Source organism: Phascolarctos cinereus, unplaced genomic scaffold (genome assembly GCF_003287225.1).
Source record: "Phascolarctos cinereus isolate Bilbo 61053 unplaced genomic scaffold, phaCin_HiC Scaffold_4;HRSCAF=312, whole genome shotgun sequence".
Lineage (NCBI taxonomy): Eukaryota > Metazoa > Chordata > Mammalia > Diprotodontia > Phascolarctidae > Phascolarctos > Phascolarctos cinereus.
The window spans coordinates 706024225-706040491 of record NW_027555847.1 but is presented as its reverse complement, the minus strand read 5'-3'; the positions used below and the strand labels follow the sequence as shown (position 1 = coordinate 706040491).

The window sequence follows — 16267 nt, the reverse complement described above, 5'->3', positions numbered from 1 at the left end:
GTCCTTCATAATCTTTCCAGTCTTCTTATACCTTTTGTTCTTGTTTGTTCAGTTGTTTCAGTCTTGTCCAACTCTTCATGAGTCCATTTGGGGATTTTCTTGGCAGATACTGAAGTGGTTTGCCATTTCCTTCTCCAGCTCATTTTACCTGTGAGGGACTGAAACAAATAAGGTGAAGTGACTTGCTCAGGGTCACACAGCTAGTAAGTATCCGAGGCCAGATTCAAACTCATGAAGATGAGTCTCCCTGCTTCCAAGCTCAGTGCTCTATGCACTGCTTCACCTTGCTCTCCTCCATGGACTCTGTGATCCAGTGACGCTCTCCTCCTCACTGTTCCTCCCACAAGACGTCCCATCACTGAACTCCAGGCATTTTCACTGGCTGTCCTCCGTGCTTGGAATTCTCTCCTTCCTTATCTCTTCTTCCTAAGTTCCCTGTTTCCATCAAGTCTCATTGACAAGCCCACCTTCTACAAGAAAGCTTTCCCAGTCCTCCTCAGCCTTAGTTCCTTCATTCTGAGACTACCCCCATGTATTCCATATGTACCTTACATGTGCAGAGCTGTTTGCATGTGGTCTCCTCATTAGAAAGTGAGCTCCTTTAAGGGGCTGTTGTTTGCCTTTCTTTATATCCCCAGCATTTAACATAGTGCCTGGCACGTGGTAGGCACTTAATAAATGCTTGTTGACTTGACTTCAGGTGAGGTTTGATCCTTGGTCCTTCAAGTATTACTAGGATCTTCATAGGGATGGGCAGGCACTGGAAATAAGTACAGAGTGTGCTCAGGGAAACTAGCTGGAGGAGATAAGAGGTAGAGGAAGATCATTTTGGCATGGCAGAATTCTTAGCAGCTGGAGCTAATGAGCCTCCGTTCGTAATCAAAAATGACATGACCAGAAAGTGCTTTAAATACCAGACCTTTGGAATTTTGATTTGGGAATTCATTTGTTTATGGATGCTGTGTTTATACTCTCCACCACCACCCCATCGCCACCCAACACACAGTCACCCAAGGAACCTGGATCCTGGATTTTTTTTTCTCTCTAAGATCACCAATTCTTTTTTTTTTGGAGGCAACTGGAGTTAAGTGACTTACCCAAGGTCACACAGCTATTTCAAGTGTCTGACACTGGATTTGAACTCAGGTCCTCTTGACTGTGCTCTATGCACTGTACCACCTAGCTGCCCCAAAGGTCACCAGTTCTAAGAAACAGTCTGCTCAGCAGATGGACATCCCTGAACTCATTTCCCACTCTTTGTTAGACGACAAAAGTATTTCCTTGATCTTTTTATTATATTAATGAATATTATATTATATATTAATCTTATCAAAAGAGACAATATTTATAAAACACTCAGTGCAATGTCTGGCACATAGTAAGTGCTTAATAAATGCTTGCCCCCTCTCTTTCCCCCTTTATACCACAGAACCCTGATTTTCCACAAACAGGAATAAGATTCCTATGAGAAAAAAATTAATGTATCTTCCTCCAAATGCTTGTTGTAAAATTATTAATATGTCAAAATTAAATTCAATTTGACACTTAGCACCTATTCAATTCAGCAAGCATTTATTAAGTGCCTACTGTCTGCCAAGCTCTGTACTAAGTGCTGAGGATACAAAAAATTGAGTATTGAAAAGTCTATCACCCTGTGAATTTGGTGACGAGCCTTTCTAGGCTTACTTTTGATTTTTCCTTAGACCATACATATAGACATAGATATGGACATGGACACGGACACAGACATAGACATAAACGTAGACATAGATGTAGATGTATACATAGTCCACCACCACAGAGGTAGCATAATGGCTAGAGTGGTGGACTTGGAGTCACAATGATCTGAGTTCAAATCCTGTCTCACATACTTATTATCTATGTGATGCTAGCTGAGTCATTTATAATCTGTCAGCCTCCTGATCCTTAAAATGAGTCGGGCCTTGATGACCCCTACAATCCCTTCCAGCTCTAAATCCATGATTTAATCATTAGACCCATCCTTGAAGTCTTTCTACCTTAGACCTGCCAGATCTTGTGTTCTCCTGGCATAAACTTCGAGTACCAATGGTCACTGCCCATGCCAAGATAAGGCACCAAAGGAGGACTTGAGGGACTCTTGCCAAATAACCCAGATAATTAGTAGAGACAGCTGCAGTGAGTAGATATTAATTTGAGAGACCCACGCCCTATTTCTAATTCTATTCCTGGCTCTCTGTAGAATCCTGAGCAAATGGCTTACCCTGAAACTGTCCCAGCTCTCCCATTAGAATATAATCCCTATAAGGTCAGGGGTAGTGGTTTTACCTTCCTTTGTATGCCCAGCACCTCACGTGGTGCCTGGCACACAGTAAGCACTTAATAAATGTTTGATGACTGAGTGTTTCCTCATCTGTAGAATAACTATGTCCTCCATTCTACATGAGAGAGAGGAAGCCTGGAATAGTGGATAGAGTCATAGCACTGGACTCAAGAAGCCCTGGGTTCAAGTCCCATTTCTAACACTTAACTGGTTGTATAACCATGGGCAAGTCACTCCAAGCCTAAGACTTATCTGTTAAGTTATAGTGGTCTTTGATCTGCATTGGCATTCACCAGTGAAGCAAAGTCCTTTGATATTTTGATTATACAGAAATATAAAAATAAATAAGTTGCTGTTAGCAAATTAGCTTGTATATGCTATGTAAACCTTTACACTTAGTATATTCAGATTAATTAGAGAAGATGAGGGGAGATAGGTGGTTCCACTAAAGACAGTGTGGTGTGAAAGGTGCAGGACATTCATGCCTGTGGTATCTACTTTTAAAGGCTGTTATGGGTTAAAATTGAAAAAGATATATAAAAATATGTATTGCTATCAATTATTATTATGAGACTTGCTTAAGGCCATACAACTAGTAAGTGTCAGGGCCAGGCTTTAAACCAAGGTCCTCTGACAGAGAATAGTGCCCATATGACCTCTTACATTACAGATTCACCTTCTTTGAGCTGGGTGGTTAGCTCAGAAACCATGTGGTCTAACCTCTACCTGAACAAAAATTTCTTCTATAATATCCCTGATAAGTGGTCATTCATTCTTTGCTGGAAGCCCTCCAATGACGGGAACTCGTTACCTCAAGCCTTCCCCAGACTCGAGCATATCCCAGCTTGCAGTCCTGATTGATGCTGTCATGAGCCCTATTCCTGGCCAAGCCCCATTCCTCTGTTATCATCTTACAGTCAGGGTCGCGTGTATGAAAGATCGGGGACAAGCAAGCTGTTATTAAGCCCAACACAGTCCTTCTTTGCATGCTCCATTTCAGACCTGCCTACAGCAATGTTGCTCCAACACTTACTGCTTGACACTGGGGTGTAATTAGTTATTGTGCAAACCAAGCAAAATTAACCCTGATTTCAGCTGGCTGGCCCTTACTGCCCTGCCTCCTGGAGACAGAGGAACTGAAGCAAGATCTTCTCTCCCTACGGTACATAGGCACACATTCTAGGTCTCTCCCCTCACTCCCAGGCTTGTGTCCTGGAACTGTAAATCAAAGCATGTGAACTCTGGAAGGGATCTTAGACAAATCCTCGAAACCAAGGGCTCTTCATATTTTTTGTGTCCTGGACCCCTTGGGTAGTCTGGTGAAGGACCCCTTCTCAGTCCAGCCCATATACCAAAGGAATTCCCACTTGAACCTACCCAACTCTGCCTGAAAGCCTCCAAGGAGGGAGAGCCCCTCCCCTCTTGGGGTAGCCCATACTACTTTTGGACAGCTCTAGTTTTTGACAAGATTTCCTGACATCAAGCCTAAGTTTGCTGCTTTAAAAAATTCACCAATTACTCCTGGTTCTGTCTTCTTGCAACCAAACAGAGCAAATCTAATCTTAAATGCATAAGATAAAATACACAGATTTGCAAAGAAAATACAGTCATCAAATATGTATACTTTTATATATTATGTATGTGTGTGTATTAGGTTCACTGGCCTCAAATTAAGAACCTCTACCCTAGTCTAAAAACCCCCTCCATTCCATCAATCAATCAGTCAATCAATGATTTAAAAAAAAAACTTTTATTAAGCACCTCTGATGTTCCAGGTTTTACAAGCATGTGAATTCTGGAAGAGATCTTAGAGAGATTCTCTAAACCAAGGATTTTTTTGGGTTTTGTGTGTCCTAGACCCCTTAGGCAGTTTGATGAAGCCTAGCAACTCTTCCTCAGAATCATGCTTGTAAATGCATAAAATAAAATATGAAGGATCACAAAAGCAGCAGTTGTATTGAAATACAGTTAACAAAATATTTTTAAATGAGTTCACAGACTGCATTTTAAGGACTCCTTCTCTTTCAACTCCTCATCAAATGATTTCTAAAGTTTTATCAAAGACCTCTGCGCCAGACATTGTAAAGTCAAAGGATATGTGCTCTGGATGGGGCATTGGAGGGATTCTCTACTCTAATTCCCTAGTGGAGCATTTGCTCTGATTATCACCCCCTTCAATAGACATGCCATTGACACTTGGTTCAAGAGCCACTCAGGGAATATTAACAGAGGACATTCTGAAGAGAGGAAAACAGAATGTTCTTTCTCACAACTGAAAACATCTCTGAGAGTGAGAAAGAATTCTGTGATTCCTCCCTGGAGGGCTTCAAGCAGAGGCTGGAATGCCACTTGTCCTTGTTGGTCAGGGACAGATTAGATGAGATAGTCTATGAGATCCCTTCCAACTCTACCCTCATCAGACCCCATCTGAAGGCCTGGGTTCAGTTCTGGGCAACACGATTTAGGGACAACATTGAAAAAGCTGGACAATGTCCAGAGAGAGGCAATCCAAATGATGAAGGGCCTCAAGCCTATGATATCTAAGGAATAGATGAAGGAGCTGAGAACGGTCAGCCTGGGCAAGAGAAGAGTCTGCGGACACATGGTAACTGTCTTCATGTATGTGAAGGGCTGACATATGGAGGAAGGATTAGACTTATCCTGTTTGGCCCCAAAGATGGTGGAACCAGGAGCAGCGTTATCAAGAAGGAAATTTAAGCTTGATGTCAGGAAATCTTGTAAAAAATTAAAGCTGTCTAGGGGAAGCTAGGTGGTGCAGTGAATAGAACACCAGCCCTGGAGTCAGGAGGACCTGAGTTCAAATCCGGCCTTAGACCAAACTCTTGACACTTACTAGCTGTATGACCGTGAGCAAGTTACTTAACCCCATTGCCTAGCAAAAAAAAAAAATTAGAGCTGTCCAAAAGTATAATTGGCTGCCCTAAGAGGTGAGAGGCTCCCCTGCCTTGAAGATCTTCAAGCAGAGGTGGGTAGGTTAGAGTGGGGATTCTTTTGGTGCGTGGGTTGGACTTAGAAGGCCACTGAAGGTCTTTCCAACTGGGAAACTCTGTGATTCTGCAGTTCTATGATTCGATGAATGGGTAAAGGACTAGTCTTGAGGTGAGAAAGACCTTGGTTCAAGTCCTGTCTCAGACACATACTAGCTCTCTAAGCTTTAACGAGTCATGCAGACCTTCCCTCCATTAATTGCTTCCTATTTATCCTGCATATAGCTTGCTTTGTATATATTTGTTTGCACATTGTCTCTTCCCTTGGATTACAAACTCCTTGAAGATGGTAACTGTCTTTTGCCTCTTTTTGTAACCTCAGCGCTTAGCTCAATGTCAAGCATATAGTAGGTGCTTAATAATTGTTTATTGATTGATGTAATACCTCAGTGCTTCAGAAACTCTAAAACAGCAACTGGAAAATAAGCATTTATTAATCACCTACGTATGCCAGACACTGTGCTAAACTCTGGGAATACAAAGAAAAGCAAAGAACAGTCCCTGTTCTCAAGGAGCTCAGTCTAATGTGGGGAAAGCATGCTAAAAATGAGTTGTACAAACAAGATGTGAATAAGTTGCTATGCATGCAAGAGGATCAGTTAGAACCAGAAGCGACTTAGAGAGGTCAGCTCATCTTGACCCCATCATTCTATGCCACTATCTGCATGATCTTGGCCAAGTCACTTCACCTCTATAGACCTTGGTCTTCCCATCTATAAAATGGGGTGAAGTTGGCCTAGAGGGCCAATGAGGTGCCTTCCAACCCTAAAACTTTGATCCTGTGGTCTAACATTCCCTACTTCTTTTGAAGACGCCAACATTAATCATCCCAGTCACCCAGGTTCATAACACCAGAAACATCCATGAGTCTTTTTTCTCCTTCAATTCCCATTTCCAGTCATAGACCCCCAGAACTGGAAAACACCTCATCAGTACAGCTTACACCCGAACAAGAATTCCCTATGTAGCATCCATGGCAAATGGCCATCTACTGTTTCCTAGATGATTTCCAGTGAATGAGAGCTCGCTATATCCCAAGGTAGCCCCTCTTCCTCTCATGCTTAGGGAATTTTTTTTTCTTGGAGATGCCCCTCCCTGAATCGGTCAGCCACTCTGACTGTTATTATCCTTAGGCCTGTTCCTGGACAAACCCTGAGCCTCATACTACCACTTCACCCTGTGTCTACTGTACTATCCCTCCTTGGGGTCTGTAAAGTGTGGGTAGGAGGGAAGAGGGCAACAGCAGGCAGGGTAACTCTTATTTTAGAGGGTCTTACAAATGGAAAATCAGAGACAAGTGAGCTATTAGTATACCAAACCCAATCCTTTTTTTGTGGCTTCATTTCAGACCTGACTTCAGCAATGTTGTTCCAACATTTGATATTTGATACTGGATTGCAATTAGCTATTGTGCAAACTGAGGAAAATTAGCTATGCTTCAACTAGCTGGTCTCCCCTGCCTCGCCTCCTGGGGACAGCACAGCTGATACCAGATCTTCTGTCCCTGAAACATCTAGGCACGTGCTCTAAGTTTGCCTACTCAGTCACAGGGTTTTGTCCTAGAATGGTAAAGTCTGAGCGTCTAAATTCTGGGAGAGACCTCTGAGAAATCATCTTCACCTTTTTTGTGTCCTGGACCCCTTTGATAGTTGGATCAAACCTATCAAGCCCTCCTCAGAATATCTTTAAATGCATGAAACACACAAAATTGCAAAGGAAACCAATTATATAGAAATAGTTCTGAAAATATTTTTTAAAAGCATGTTCATTGGCCTCAAGTTAACCCCCTCATAAAATAATCAAAATTAATAGTATTACTAATTATCTACTGTATGCCAGGCACTGTGGTAGATTTAGGGATTCAAAGACAAAAATCAAACAGTTCTTGCCCTTAAGTAACTTACAGTCTATCCAAGGGGGGCAGGGAAAGACAACATGTCCATATGTAAGCAAATCCAAAATAGAAGCAAAACGATTTGGGCGGGTGTGGGAGGAGGCATTAAAAGTAACTAGAGAGGATCAGGAAAGATCCCCCTACCTTCCTGTAAGGTTTCCTTGAAGGAAAGTAGGGTTTCTCAGAGGTGCAAATAAGGATGGGGTGCACTTCAGGCATGGGTGACAGCCAGTATGAAAACATAGAGATGGGAGATGGAATGTCATGTGGAAAATATTTGCCCTGCTTGTCACCCCTAGATAGCACTAACTCATGAAGCATCTTAGATTAAAAGTCACTAAGAAAATGTCATGAGTAGACATTTTGAAGAAGGTAAAACAGAATGTTTCCTCTGACAATTACAAAAGTCTCCAAGTAATAAGGAAGGAATCCTATGATTCCTCCCTAGAGGACTTCAAACAAAAGCTGGAGTTCCACTTGTCCTCAATGCTGAAGCAGATTTTCAGTCAGGTGCAAGCTGGGTGACATAACCTCAGAACTTCCTTCCAACTCTAATATTCTTAATTCTATGCTCCTATAAAATGGAAAGAATTTAGCCTTAGGCCATAATAGTGTAAGTCAAGTCAGCAAGCATTTATTAAGGACCTACTAAAATGCTAAGCACTAGGAATGTAAATACGTGAAGAAAGAAAAAAAAAACAATCCCTATCCTTAAGGAGGGAAGCTAGGTGGCACCATGGATAGAGTGCTGGGCCTGGAGTCAGGAAGGCTCCTCTTCCTGAGTTCAAATCTGGCCTCAAATACTTACTATGTGACCCTGGGCAAATCACTTATCCCTGTTTGCCTCAGTTTCCTCATCTGTAAAATGAACTAGAGAAAGAAATGGCAAACCACTCCAGTATCTTTACCAAGAAAACTCCAAAATAGGTCACAAAGTGTCGGACATAACTGAAATGATTGAACAACAACATTTTCAAGGAGCTTATATTCTAATGGGGGAAGACCATTTAAAAAGCAATTGAAAAGTGGGGGAGAGGGAAATCACCTGCACAGGCTCACAGTGGAGAAAGCCTATAGAGTCAGGATTGGTGTCTGGAGAGGAAGGAGGGCATGACTGCCCTAGACGCTTTCCTTAAAATGGAGGTTCTGAGAGGAACCAGACTTTGCAAGAGGAAGAAAATTGTAGAGATTGCTGAGCGTCCTCATTAGTGAGCCCACATAATTTCACCCTCATCACCCTTTTATACTCTGAGCACACTGAACCAATCTATCTCTTAGAATTTTTTCTGCTTGGTTCCAGGGAAGCATTCTTTACCTTTGCTTAATGTAAAGAGGAAGTTGGCAATGATTGGTAACAGTCTCCAAGTAGAACTGACTGCCTCAGAAGGCAGTGAGTTGCACCTCACTAGAGGTCATCACCCTAAGGCTGGATAACCATCTGTCAGGGTCATGGTACAAGGGATTCTTTTTCAGATATGAGTTGGATTAGATCAGTGGTTCCCATTTAGAGGTTCTCAAATCTCTTGGGGTTTTCAATGATGGTACAAGGGGTCCATGCTAAAAGCTCCTTCATGGACTTCAAGTAGTAAATAATTACAGAACATTTTGAGTGGTGTATTAAATTACCCTGGAATGATTTTTTTCTTTTTCTTTTTTCTTTTGTTTCTTTTTTTTTTTTGTGAGGCAATCAGGGTCAAGTGACTTGCCCAGGGTCACACAGCTAGTAAGTGTCGAGTGTCAGAGGCCAGATTTGAACTCAGGTCCCCCTGACTCCAAGGCTGGAGCTCTATCCACTGTGCCACCTAGCTGCCCCTGATTTTTTTCTTGTTGAAAGGGGTTCATGGAACCAAAAATGTTGGGAATCACTGGACTAGATGGTCATTGGAATCTCTTCAAGTTCTTAGAATCAGTCAACAAGCATTTATTAGATACTCACATGGGGGAGAGGATGGTGGAAACAACACTTGCATAACTAGATCTATCCAAAGTACATATGAAGTAGAAATAAGTAACCTTAGAGGGGAAGACTTAGTGGCTGAGAGGAATGGGAAAGACTTCCTGCAGAAGGTGACATTTCAGCTGAGTCTTGAAAGAAGCCAGGGATTCTAAAAGGTGGAGGTGAGGAGGGAAAACATTCCAAGGACTGTGAACAGCCAGTGCAGTCATGGAACTGAAAGATGGAGCATTTTTGTGACTTATCAACCCTATAACATGCTGTTCTGAGTAGGTGGGTCTAATTGTCAGTCAATAAGCATTGATTAAGCACCTGCTATGTGACAAGCAAAGACAGCTCTGTGGTTCAGTGGATAGAGTGTTGGGCCTAGAGTCAAGAAGACCTGAGTTCAAATAGTTGGGTGACCCTGGGCAAGTCATTTAACCTCTGTTTTAATCTCAAAAGCAGCCAGTCCAAAGTACAATTCACTCTCATCCTGCCCAGAGACTGTTTGTCTTAATCCATTGGAAAAGAAAATGGCAAACCACTTCAATATCTTTGCCAAGAAAACCACAAAGATAGTATTGGTGTGGTATAGCCCACCGGATCACAGAGAGTGCCATAACTGAATGACTCCACCAACAGCAACAACAAATGTGCCAGACACTGTGCCAAGCTCTGGGGGTAAAAAGAAAGACAAAAGATGCCCAGTATTTATGAGTAGTTCACAAATGATAGAAGAGCCTGCAATCTAGTGGAGAAGATCCATTCTGATTTTTATCCAGGGACATGGGTATAAGATGAGTAGACAGGACCAGGAACATAAGGGAAGGGGCTGGTATAGGATGGGTCTTAACCCATGGACATACCTGAGAGTTTCTAATTCAAAGCAAAGACAGGAATTTGAAGCCAAATAAACATCCAGGTTTGGGTCAGGGGCATCTAGGTGGCATAGTAAATAGAGTGCCAGGCCTGGAGTCAGGACGGCCTGAGTTCAAATCTGGCCATAGCCACTCACTAGCTGTATGACATTGGGCAAGTCACTTAACCCTGTCTGCCTCAGTTTCCTCATCTGTAAAATGGGTTAGAGAAGGAAATGATAAACCACTTCAGTATTTTTGCCAAGAAAACACTGAATGGGGTCACAGAGAGTCAGACACGACTGAAAAATGACGTACAAAATACCAACAAGCATCCTGGAATCGATGTGCCTATAGATGAGTCAGACCAAAGCAGAGACAACTGATGGTGGCTGCCTACTGGGCCTCTTGGAATCTCAAAAGCAACCAGTCCAAAGCACAATTCACTCTCATCCTGCCCTTTTCCCAACTTCTCTATTTCTATCGAGGGCACCAACATCCTCCCAGTCACCCTGGTTGATAACTCATTCCTATCTCCTTCCTCTACTTCAATCCCCAGAGCCAATTATAGACTCACAGAATTCCAGAAGTGACCCCTCAGCATCTTTCTGAACAGGAACCAGTTCTCCCAACCCGCCTGACAGATGTTTGCCCAGCCTTGGCTTGAAGTCCTTCTGTAAGTGGAAGCCTGCCTTCAAGTCCATTTCAGCTGTTCTCATTGTCAGGAAACTGTCTTACATCAAGCCTAAATCGATCTCTGCACATATACCTAGTGATTACTATTGTGTGTGACTTGGGGCCTGTCACTTAACCTCTCTTGCCTCGGCATCCTCATCAGTAAAATGAGGGGGTTGAACTCAGTGGCCTCTAGGGTCCAATTCAATCTGTGATCCCCCATTCAAAGGGGAGCTCCTTGATGGCAGGTACCGTGGGGAGTTTTTCCTTGCTTTGTATCCCCTATGCTTACTTTGGTTCCTTACACATAGTAAGCACTTAATAAATGCTTACTGACTGGCTGCTCCTATCCTGATTGTCCTTCTCTGGATGATCCCCATCTGATTAGTGTCTTCCCTAAAATATGGCACACAGAACTGAACACAGTAATTCAGATGGGGTCTGCCCAGGGCATCATTCTCAGCTTTTCATCATCTGCGCATTTGACAAGAATGATCATTGTTGCCTTTGTCCAAGTCAATGATAAAAGTGTTCAACAGACACTCATGGCCAAGTACAGATCCCTGGGGACTCCACTGGAATCCTCCTGCCATATTAACCCTGAACCCTTCATGACCACACTTTGAACCTGACCATTCCAGTAGTTCCAAAGCTATCTAATCTATCTTCTAGTCAACATCTCTCCATATTTCCCACAGGAAGAGCAGGAGATGTTTTATCAAATGCTTTGCTAGAAGTATTTTGATATGTCCTCCTGATAAATTAAGTAAACTGGTCAAAAAAGGAAAAAAGTTTAGTATGACCTGTTCTTACTAATACAATATTGGCTCTCTGTGATCACTGCTTCCCTTTCTAGCTGTCCACTAACCATCCCTTTAGTAACACTTTCTAGAATGCTGCCAGGAACCAAAGTCAAGCTCACTGGGCTGAAGTTTACAGCTTCCATTCTCTTCCTTTTTTTGAAAATCAGGACATTGACTCTTCTCCAATCCTGCAGCACCACTGCAGGTATTTAATGACAAGTTCTAAGAAACATGACATTATCCCAAAAGGGAAAAATCCAAGGAATATGTTTTTAACATTAGTACTTTGGAATACCACAATGCTGGCCAATAGGAACAGAGATGAGTCTAATGTTTACCAACATCAATGCTCAGGCATTATTATAGGAAGAACAGCAGGAATGTCCATTAACTATTTATATAATGTTTGCCTGGAAAATTACTGTCCAAAAGAAAATGGAACAAATGAGAAAATTAGATGTGTTTTATGGGCTTTGTGGCATCTTTGCCCTAAAGGAGTTTATATTGTAATGAAAGACTGCTTACTTTTGTTTAGGATGCTACTATGCTCATAAAACACATTTTACAGTATCTTATTTAAGTTTAGTTTGATATGCTGGTAAATGTATGTTCTTCCCACTGTGTTCAACACAGTCATAGATATAACAGACAGTAGTTCAGCAATCTCATCTGCCCATTATTTTGGTGCACTCGGATGTAATTCAACTGGATCAGATGACTTGAATTTGTGAAGGGCAATCAGCTGCCCTATTACTATCTCCTTACTTACCTTAGGTATCAACTACCATTGCCAAACATTTACAAGATATGAATATAACTATATATAGATAGATGTCAACATAGATATAAATATAGATGTGGACCTGGACATGGATAGATGTAGACATAGATGTAGATATAGATATAGATATGACTATATATGTGTACATATACATACATATATGTATATATGCATATATATTTTATACATATACATAGAAAGTATTGATAGCCCCATTCTATAAATAAGAAAACTAAGGCATAGAAATCTTAAGTGCTTTACTAAGGTTGTACCACTAGTAAGTGTCAATGCTAAGTTTCCAATTCCCATGTTCCAAATCCAAGACAAAATGTACTTTCCATGGCACCAGTTCATCTCCATTGACACTGGTTTTAGTTACATTTCTCCTGATGCCCCTAAGAGTTTATTTGAAAAATTTAAGATCACAGAGAGCAGAAAGAGACCTTAGAGGTCATCTAGTGCAACCCTCCCAATTTACCGATTGGGAAACTGGAGCCCAGAGAAATCAAGTGATTTACTCAGTGTCACACAGTCAGCAAATAGAGACCCAGGATTTGAACCCAAGTCTAATTACCCCCAAAAGATCAGCCTTTCCACTGTGCCCCTTACTAAAATTAAATCTTGTCCCTACAAATTCAAAGGTTTCCAAGTCTCAACCAATGTCCCACTTGTTTGAAACACCTTAAGGCGTCTCCTAGTTTTTGCACAATGAAAGGATTCAGACAGTTGCATGGAATCCTGTTGGACTTGGATCTCATTCACCACATTCCTCCCCAAATCGTCCCCCGCCTTCTGCAGCTTTGTGTGTGAGAGCGAAGGTCCTGGTGGTTCTACCAGGATCTCCAGGGGAGATCCTGAGAAATCTCTCTACTCTGAGCTCTGCAAATCGATCTACCCCAAGGATTCTACTCACACTGGTGAAACAGGACAGGCCTTTTCCCTGATGTCAGTCTTTCTGCATCTTGGACTTAGCATATTACTGTTGGTTTTCCCTGTTATTTTTAGGGAGTAGCTCTTGTTACCCAAAAAATCATAGCTTCAACTGGAATTGCCTTGTCAAATCATTGCCTTGACCCATGTGACTTATTTCCTTTGCCGACCCCTTTAAAATTGGTTAGAAGTTATTTAACCAAAGGACCCCAGTGGACTTCAAGGGACTGCCTAAAGCAAGGAATGCAGCAGATCCCCCACAACTGGGATTTGGGAGGTGAAAAGCATGCAGTCATGCAAGACAGCTTGTGGCGCAATGGAACCTGTGGGACACTGGTCAAGTCATTCGACTCCTCTGGGTATTGGTTTCATCTTCTATATGTAAGTGACTGCCCTGGCCCCTACTAACTAAGAGGCCAGGTGTGTTCCATTTCACCCCTCTCCCAGGATTCTCCAGCACCCTTAAGGGGACTGGCGGTAATCTAGTCTCTCTGCCACTGGCTCCAGTGCCTCAGCCTCCCGTTGGATATATCCCCAGCATCTCATTCCCTGCTCTCATTGCCACTTCCAGCATCTCATGCCTCTCGAGGTAACATGGCACCTTCATTATGACCTCATCATGGTAGGTCAATAACCAGTCCCAGTTTTGCAGATTTTACCCTTCATGAGTCTCAGAGGATTGGTTTTTGTTTGAGGAGAGCTTGGAAATGGTGTGTCAGCTTTATGACCCAGACTCCTCTAGGATCATCTCATCAAATCAGTTTAGTGTTTGTCCAATTTTAAGGTTTCCCTGCACCCTGGTTCCATTTAACCACTTGTTAACCACTAATACTCAGATTAGCTTTTACCAAGGAATATTTACCTCAAAGATAAAACAAGAAAAAACATATAAATATACCTCACCCTTAACACTTGGGTGGGAGCATATTTTACCCTGTTGCCCACCTCAGTCTCTGGAGAGGGGAAAAGAGTCAAATTCACAGATTAGGTCAGTTCCTATATAGCATGGTCCCACCAAGTTTCAAGTCCAAAACCCGCCTAGGCTTATATCTAAGCATCCTGGATTCTTAGGGCTTACCTGCCAGGCTGGCAGCAACATTTAGCCTGGAATCCTGTTTCCCAAGTCACTATGGCTCAAGCTTTTAGGGACTGGGGACTCTATTTCCTATGCCTAGACACCCCAGGCCATTTCTCAGGGCCACAACGCTTATGGTGGAAATGGGGAAGGAGATAAGCCTTACCTTTACCCAGATCAGTTCATGGTGCCCATGCTATGGGTCAATAAGACCGTCACACATATCCTTATGTCACTGGAGAGAGATTGTTTCAGTCTGGCAGTTTTAAATACAGCCAATTCTAACTATCAAGCCAATGGAAAGAGGCTCTTCCCACCCACATGGTAGGGGAATATGGAACACCTTCCCCAAGGAGCAAGTCCCTGGTGTTTCCAAATGAATGCCTCCATATTAAGTGATCTGGATATGCCCCAAACCAAAGTTTCATTACATGTCAATTGAAGGGGGTCAGAGGAGAAATCTGTAAGAGTCTTCCCAATTTGATGTCTCTAAGTTCATGTGGGAAAAAGGTCATAAAGGTTAGGTCTTGGAGGCACGTAGCATAGAAAGATGGCTGATTAGAACAGAAGCCTTGAGTTTAAATCCCAGCTCTATCATTTCCCTCCTGTGTGACTTGGGCAAGATATGTAACCTCTCTGGGCCTCAGTTTCTTTACATGCAAAATGAACAGATTAGACTAGATGGTGTCTAAAGTCCCTTCTGCCTCTAAAGCTATGATCCTTTGATCCTATGCTAAATAAAACATTGCCAAGTTGACTTATTTTCCCCACCTCCTTTCCTCTAACAATTTAAATTTCTTTAATTCCTTTTGTTGATGGTACTTTACAAGTGACCTCTCAGAGTTAATAACTCAAATTTCAAGGGGAAGCTAAGTGGCCCAGTGGATAGAGCTCTATCTAGCCTTAGAGTCAGGAGGACATGAGTTCAAATCCAGTCTCAGACACATGGCACTTACTAACTGTGTGACCCTGGGAAAGTCATTTAACCCCACTTGCCTCACCAAAAAGCAAAAAAACAAAAAACAAAAAACCCTCACATTTCAATAGCAATTGTAGGCTTACAAACCCTTCAAGATTTTACAGACAAGGAAAATAAGGATCAAACTGGTAATTTATCCACAATCACATAGCTGGCAAGAACAGGGACTTGAACTCAGTTTCCTGATGAAAATCATCCAAAATTCTTTTGTACCACACACCATCTCATTGCCCTCTGATTCTGTGAAGGGTCCTTTAAAGTCTTAGAATCCCTTGGCTCCTCCAAGACTTGGCTTAAGATCCACCTTCTGCAGAAAGCCTTTCCTGATCACACCCTAATCCCCAGCTGTTCATCCCTTCCCCTAAACAATTACCATTTATCTATCATATATGTGTGTATATACATATATATGTATGTATGTACATATATGTATGCATATATATATATGCCCATATGCATATATAGTGTATATCAATGTGTTTGAATCCAATGGAGCTCCTTGAGGGAAGATTGCTTCATTCTTTGTCATTCTATACCCAACACCTTGCCTTGTGCCTGGCACATAGTAAGTATTTAATAAATGCCTATAGAGTTATTGATTGTGCACATATTGTGATGAGCTCAGTAAAATGTAAGGTCCATGAGAGCAGAGACTTTCATTTTTTGTCCTTAGCATCTAATATAGTGACTGGAACACAACAGGTCCCTGATAGGTGCTCGTTCACTCATTGATTCAAGACCATGGAAGTAGAAGAAAAACTTTCTAACAATAAGAGCTGTGCACAAGCAGAATGGGATGGCTTAAGAGGTTTCCCTTCCTTGAAAGACTTCAAGCAGAGTCTAGGTGGATGCTTGTTGAATGTTCTAGTGAGAATTCCTTTTCTGTACGTGAGTTGGACTAGAGTTAAGTGAAAACTGAGATCACTTTCAACTATCACGTTTTATGATTCTATGAAAGATGAGCCCCAAAGACCTATTCTTAGTACCTCCAGGTTGAGACAACTCTGATGTCTCCCATTCCATCCCC

At 42.1% G+C, this 16267-nt stretch overlaps 1 protein-coding gene across 1 annotated transcript in view; it reads left to right on the top strand.

Moving 5' to 3' along the window:
• The window catches only part of NOS1 (nitric oxide synthase 1), a 140355-nt gene that overhangs the window by 40008 nt on the left and 84080 nt on the right, over positions 1-16267 (top strand).